The sequence below is a fragment of the Electrona antarctica genome (genome assembly GCF_951216825.1).
Source record: "Electrona antarctica genome assembly, chromosome: 3".
Taxonomy (NCBI): Eukaryota; Metazoa; Chordata; class Actinopteri; order Myctophiformes; family Myctophidae; genus Electrona; species Electrona antarctica.
Window position 1 is genome coordinate 4986661 of NC_136808.1, and position 7996 is coordinate 4994656.

At 43.0% G+C, this 7996-nt stretch overlaps 1 protein-coding gene across 1 annotated transcript in view; it reads right to left on the bottom strand.

Moving 5' to 3' along the window:
• dbndd1 (dysbindin domain containing 1) overlaps positions 1-7996 on the bottom strand; it is a gene marked incomplete at its 5' end in the record, with an annotated part of 55331 nt that overhangs the window by 1868 nt on the left and 45467 nt on the right. The window lies entirely within an intron of this gene.

Genomic DNA, 7996 nt, shown 5'->3' on the forward strand with positions numbered 1-7996 from the left:
TAAATCTCTGAACTTTATATCTCTGGTCTTCTGGTGTTAAATGCTTTGACGGGTATACCCTGATGCCTGAGTTAGTAACTGGCAAAATAGTATGCATATGAAACAGTCCCTAAGTCGTTTAGTGATTAGTTTCTGAGAAAAGTCATCCACCTGTCACAATACTCTCACTGTGTCTCCTTCTTACAGTGAGGGCACTCTTAAGTTGTCCTCATAACTCTTTGCTCACTCTCATCCTCCTTCAACTTCATCCATCTTTCCTTTGTCTTCCTCGATTGTCCCACACAGTTTGCTTCCGTTTCACTTCCTTGGTTGTGTCTCATCTCATCTTTGCACATCTGATGCAGGACCAAGTTTGCCACCCATTTTGGGCGGGAACCCCTTTTGGTGTTTTAAGCATTATGTTATGCTTTAGCTGTTGAAAAATAGCAGATCTACAAGCTCATAGTAACTTGTAGGTCTGCTATTTTTGAAAAATCGTGAAAATGTGGCGCAAATCTTTGAATATCTATTCTTTCATTGAGTGAACGTTTTTAGCTCAAATCTTTGCTTCTGGGAGGTCCCTGGAACCACATATTCGGGGGTCCTTGACATGAAAAAGGTTGAGTAGCACTGACATAGAAACATGGGTTTTTCAGAAAACTTTTAGGATTTAGAAGACATTTTTTAAAGAATCGTCCTCAGGTCTAAATGGGTTAATAATTGTCACCGCCACCGAACACCACTTGGTGGCACTGTCTACCATTGCCACATGGACAATGGACATGATTCAATGACAACATAGTACTATTCGCCTCTCAGTTCACTGCACATATCGGGTATCAATAATAGAGGACTGTTTAACTATACTTAAACACTATACTTTGTTAAATGGAGTAACCCAGGGGTCTATAATAGCCCCCCCCCCCCCTCCTTTACCCCAAATCCACAAAAATAGGTGTTCTACTAACTATAACAACACATTGCATTGCAAGCTTGTAGATATGTCAACATATTATATTATTAAAATGTTGCCTATTTTGAGATGTCCAGAATATGGCTAGCGGTTGGTAAGTCAGTCCTCAGCCCTGGCCAACAGAATGCCACATTCAGTAGCCTACAATGCAAATTGTGCCGTAATTTAATTGCAAGGGACCCTGCATGTTCAAATGTGTACACTCTGAGTTAAACGCTCAGGACTTTGCAGTAGTGGCAGCCTACAGTATGTCTGAATAATACAGCCTACAGTATGTCTGAATAATACAGCCTACAGTATGTCTGAATAATGTATCTCCTAAAAGCCATGCAGTCATAACACACATGCAGCAGAGAGAGAGAGAGAGAGAGAGAGAGAGAGAGAGAGACCGAGAGAGAGAGACCGAGAGAGAGGCAGAGAGAGAGAGAGAGAGGGAGAGAGAGACCGAGAGAGAGGCAGAGAGAGAGAGAGAAAGAGAGAGAGAGAGGGAGGGAGAGAGAGAGAGAAAGAGAGAGAGAAAGAGAGGCAGAGAGAGAGAGAGAGGGAGAGAGAGAGAGAGAAAGAGAGAGAGAAAGAGAGGCAGAGAGAGAGAGAGAGGGAGAGAGAGACCGAGAGAGAGGCAGAGAGAGAGAGAGAGAGAGAGAGAGGGAGGGAGAGAGAGAGGGATAGAGAGGCAGAGAGAGAGAGGCAGGGACAGAGGGACAGGGAGAGAGAGAGAGAGGGGGGGGGGGGGGAGAGAGGCAGAAAGAGAGAGGGGGAGAGGGAGGGAGAGAGAGAGAGGCAGAAAGAGAGAGGGGGAGAGAGAGAGAGAGAGAGAGAGAGAGAGAGAGAGCGAGCGAGCATGGGAAAGAGACATGACGTTATTGATCTCAGAAGACTGATGGAGCCTCCTGTGTTTTAATGAGTGGACAAACCTCAGCATCTTGAAAGGCTCACATTGGCCCGTTCTTTAACCTTTCTCTGGGTGAATATCAAATAGTAAGAATGACTTGTAGGGCTTCGACAGAACGGACTAATCAATAATAATCAATCATTTAATTATTGGTTAATAATGATTCTCTGTTTTGGGCTATGTCATAGATGTATATACGTTGGAAAAGATTTTAAAAAAATAGTGAAAACAAGCTGCGTCACGCTGTGAGCTATATACTTTTTTATACAAAAACATGAAAAATAAAACGATACAATCGCTGAGAAGACAATCGATAGCTAGCAGCCCTGCTTGAATGTAAATGTACGCAGTCAGCTTATCCTTAATTGTAGTTTGATCGACGGCTCATTAAGTTGAACGATTGTCTTCGAGCAAATTACAACACACACCACTATCCTAGCCTGATTATCAGACTGTAGCTTAGACACAGTCCACTCAGAGAGTGGGCGGGGTCTTTGGGCTGGATCCAGGCTACCACTATCCCCTCACCACACACTGATACAGTCTGCTCTGCAACACATGCTGCTTGCTTGCCCACTCCCACTGGCACACACAGACAGCACGTGCACGCACACTGTGGCACACACACGCACGCACTGCATTACTTGTGTCTGTGCATCTCTCACACCATCACTCCTCCTCTGTCTCACTATAGTGTTCCTTCTGAGCTGCTGGCTGGCTGCCAACAGATTCCTCCATCAGCTCGTAGCCGTGTCGTGTTGTGTAGCCATGAGTCCACCGTCTGGGAAAACACTACAAACCAGGGACGTGCACACATGGACACCAAAGGGGGCTTCAGCCCCTGCCCCGTTTTACCCGTCTGTAAAACAACTGCCCTCTCCAGACGAACATTAATGTAGCATTTACTACGGTGGAAGAAATGCAAATGCCACACCTTTCCATGCCAGCATTCAAGGAGAATTGCTTTTTTTTCTCCCAAGTCTCCTGAACTTGAACACATGTATTTTGCGTTGAACAAATGTATTTAGAAATCCATGTCGTTACACGCATCTCCACTAGCTAAAGAGTGCTGTGTTGAGCCCCGGAAATAGCTGATCTACAAGCTCTGAACGCCCCACGCTGCGACTCGTTGAGAGCCTGTAGATCTGCTATGTTCGCAATTTATTGTCAAAAAGTGCCCTCTTACGGGATTTCAGCCCCCTGTGTGTGTGCATGTGTGTGTGCAATACTACATACATGGATTTCTGTGTAGATTATGTCAAATAGAATAGGATAAATCAAATATAGAATATAATGGCAATAATGTCCTTTGCTATAGCCTTCGTTTACAATTTACCATTTACAATTACAATTGGGGCGTTTAGCGCAGGCGCTCTTATCCACAGCGACTTACAATAAGCAAGAACAACACGAGGTAATGCATCAAATGCATAGAATAGTTTTATCTCGGATCATAAGTCATTTATAAGAACCTATCATCCTGTCTATAGGATATCTGTACATTGAGACAATGAACAAGAATGGCAGATCAATAATGACCTGGCATCTTTATACATTAACATGCTATCCACATAATATTTTAGCATTTGCATGAGCCTGCAAGGTCGTCGAGACTCGAGGCTACACCGTAAGGCCCTTAACCCATTTAGACCTTAGGACGATTCTACAAATGTCTCCTAAATCCATCCATGTTTCTATGTCAGTGGTTCTCAAACATTTTCATGTCAAGGACCCCCGAAATATATATGTAATTGGCCGCCGACCCCCATCTGAAAATATGTTGTTCCAGGGACCCTCCAGAAGCAAAGATTTGAGATAAAAACGTTCGCTCTTCACGATTTTTTTACCCGATTTTACAAGCTCAAAGTATAACATAATGCTTAGTTAAAACACCAAAAGGGGTTCCCGCCCATAATGGGTTTTAAAGTGGAGAGCCACCCAACTTATTGGCCATTCCCTGCGTAATAGTCATCAGAATTAAATAGAGATATCCGAACACATAATTGCTCCGGGTAGAAGGATTTGTATTTAATGCTGTAATAATGTTAGAGCAACAAATTAAATTAAATACCCATAGTCCCTATTACAAACATCTGTTGCACATTGCCATCAGTCAAACATGTATGCACGCACGCACAAGCCCAAGGAGTGTTTTTTGTGCAAAACTAATGCTTGAAATGGATTCAGAAAACCCCCTAGTTTGACATTTGTCACATGCTACATAAAGCATAATGAAAATGTGAAAATCTTGCCTTGTAAGATGTTAATGGTATATGGTCACATAAACCCCTATTAAAAACATTGCTCAATACCGACAGCTGGTCAGCAAGTGGATTCATGAAAGTATGTATAAAGACAATATTTTAGGCCAATAAAAAAACATATATATATACCAAATCTCCCACCGCACAACTTCGGCTGCCGGACTATAAATATGTCTAGATCATTTAAATGAAACGGTCTAAAGCTCAACATATATACCTTAACAATTGAAACACGTAATCACATGCTCTGGAGTCAAAGAATATGGGTCCTAACATTGATGACAACCACCCGGGGGGGTTTCTCAAGGTCAAGGTTACAGTATTGTTGGAGCTATAGAGTGAAACCTCAAGGACTCAAACACGATCCGAGTGCACAAAGCCACTTGATCACTGTCAGTGGAATACTGCGTTGATGGATCACTGGTTGCAGTATGTTCCATGGTTTGTGTGTCTTGTCTGGTAGATATGCCCATAAATGGACTGTGTTGTGAGTGCAATGGCCAGGCTGACAACCAGTGTTGATTTCGTCGACTAAAACTAAAGACGAAACATGTTCGTCGACTAGCTTTTTCCACTGACGAAAACTAAATGGAAACGATTTAAAAACTAAGCCATGATGACTAAAACTAAGACTAAATATACTGACAATTTCGTCAACAAATAAAAACTAGACTAAAATGTTAGGAAGGGACTAGTGGACAAGAGATCCAGTACAAGTCATTTTACATTTGGTTGCGATCTACAAGCTCACAACGCGTCGCGCTGCGACGCGTTGTGAGCTTGTAGATCGTCTATTTTCAGCAAGTGAAAAATACAGCCATTACGACGGCAACAAGGCCCGCCAAAATACATTTTGTTCGACTAAATCACCTGTAGATTTAGTAGACTAAAATCTTATGATATTTAGTCGACTAAAACTAGAGTAACACTAAGACATTCCACGTGAATAAAATGTGACTAAAACTAAATGAAAACTATTCAAGGGACAGACTATGACTAAAACTAAAATCAAAATTTGCTGCCAAAAAAACAACACTGGTGACAACCCCGTCTATACGTAGATCTGTCAGGATGATAATGTGGCTCAAACAAAGCACGTATGGATAAAGGATATGCCCGACGCAAACAGCGCTATAGCGGCATCACGTGCCCATATATGGACATACGGAGATATACTGAAACGGCTTGTGTTCAATAAAGATTTCAATGTTGAACTAGAAAAAGTGCCCTTCTGGGCACAGGTCTCCACCAGAAGGATAGGATTGTGTGTGATGTTTGGCAAAATGTTATAGGAGTAATATAAACATGTTTGTGTGTGTGTGTGTGTGTGTGTGTGTGTGTGTGTGTGTGTGTGTGTGTGTGTGTGTGTGTGTGTGTGTGTGTGTGTGTGTGTGTGCTACTCCTGAAAACTTTAGAAGCCAATCGTAGGCAATCAGGATGGATAATTATGAGAAATCAAACAAATCACATGATCACATAACTATGGAGAGCATGTGTACCGATTTGCGTGAAATTTGGATAAAATCTGAAGGAGTAATATTAGAAAATGTGTTTTACATGTCGGCCTCCTGGTGGCGCTATAAAGAGCAGATGTGAAAAATTCCAGGCAAAGGTTTTTCCTTGGCCTCTGGGGAGTGTGCATACATGGTTTTACACAGATCGGTGCAGTTATAGGTAAAACACAAATCAGCCAGTTATAGCGCCACCATGAGGCCGAGTTGAAAATATTCAAGTGGCATTTGTTCCTCGACCTAGTGGGAATGTGCGTGCAAAATTTCACGGAAATCACACCATGTGTTCATGATTTGCAGCATTTTGTTTGAAACGGAGCACTCCTGCGAACTTTGGAAGCCAATCTTAGCCAATCAGGATGGAGTCTGAAAAATCTGAAAGACCCGTTTCGTTGAATGGCTCTAGAGAGACTGTGTACCAATTTGCGTAATGTTTGGACAAAATCTGTAGGTGTACTGTCAAAACATTTGTTTTGCACAAAGCGGCCTCCTGGTGGCGCTATAACAAGCCAATGTGAAAACTTTGGGGCAGAGGTTCAGCTCTGGCATTCAGGGAGTGTGTGTGCAGAGTATGGCTGCGATCAAGCCAACGGTGCCAGAGATTAGCTGTTCACAGACGGACACACGGACGGACACACGGACGGACGGACACACGGACGGACGGACGGACGGACGGACGGACACACGGACGGACGGACGGAGTGCAAAACATACTCTCTCCCCATGCCTTCGGCCTGGTGGAGACAATGACTGTTTCAGGGTGTATATTTCTGCTGGCCTGCTGTTCTGAATGCATAAAGAGGGACAGAGGTCAGAGAAATGAACTCAAGGCAGCACAAGAAAGGGAGAGCATGAGAGATTTAACCCATTTACACCCAAGAAGGGAGAGCATGAGAGTAGAAACCATTACGTCCAACACTTTCAAATGATTGTCGAGCTTGTCCATCTATTTTTTTTATACTTTTGTGTGATGCTGAAGTATGATCAAGTAGGGCATTCGTTTACGAAAAATAATAATAATAAAATGCATGTTATAAAATAGATAATTAGGAGATACGAAGAGGTTTCAGCCCGAGGGCAACGGTATCACGTCGTAGCTGATCGAGATGAGATACTGGTTTGAGTCACATTCAAAAAGACCTCAAGCTTGGGCAGTATTATGCGTGTCTTAAGTACCAGGTCTTATGACTTAACTTAAGACCTGGAGGCGTGATCAATGCCATTTGGCTATTCTGAGTGGCCAAATGGCATTGATCACGCCTCCAGGTCTTAAGTTAAGTAATAAGACCTGGTACTTAAGACACGCATAATACTGCCCCTTGTCTTGTATCCAGCATGGGACAGGTCAAAAAGACCTGGTCTTGTATCCAGCAGGCAGAGACAGGTGAATTATTCAGGAACCTACTCTTAAGAATGAACTCCCTCACCCATTCCTGCTCCCTCCTCCCTTCCTGCTGCGCTGTCCTCCCTCCCCCCCCCCCCCTCCCCCCAACTCCTCCTCACCCTTCAGATAACCTCTCAAGCTCTACCCCCCCCCCCCCCCCCTTACACACAGTCCACTGGTTCTCCACCTGTGGACCATTGTGAGGATTTTTTTTTTCTTTTTTCATTTGTAATTTTTTATCTTGCAACCAATTTTTTCACCCAGTGTCAATTCCATTTACTGTAGACCTGACCTCGATTCTACAAATGCCTTCTAAATCATGACAGTTTTCTGAAAAACCTTATGTTTCTATGTCGGTGGTGCTCAAACTATTTCATGTCAAGGACCCCTAGAATTACTGTATATGTATTTGTCTCTAGTGCTCTAGTGTTAATGCCCCCCCTCCCCCCTAACTAATGTAGGGGGGTACACACACACACACACACACACACACACACACACACACACACACACACACACACACACACACACTCACACACACACGTACACACACTTGCATGACTACTTTTGTGCTAGATCAATATTGTAAGACGACTATTATGTTTTATTGCTATTCTCAACCCTGACCCTTGAAACTGAAAATAGCCGACCTAGAAGCTCAATATAGCTCATAATAGCTCATGGCCTTGAGCTTGTCGTTTTCTGTACAAAATGGTTGGTCCTCACAGTGTGCATTGTTAAATTCAACGATATGTTTTAGGGACACGCACGCACACAGATTTAGTCCACAGAACAGTCCACGTTTCTTTTCCATGTATTCTCAACATTAAAGCAATCATGTTGTACTCCACACATGCGTGCCACAAATTCACGTTTTTTGTGGCATTGCCTCTGTGAAAGACTTTCATCTACGTATAATGAAAAAGCTGCCATGTTGAAATGTCACAGTTATATTGCCCTTTGTGCGTGCTGTGAAATCACAACAGGGACATT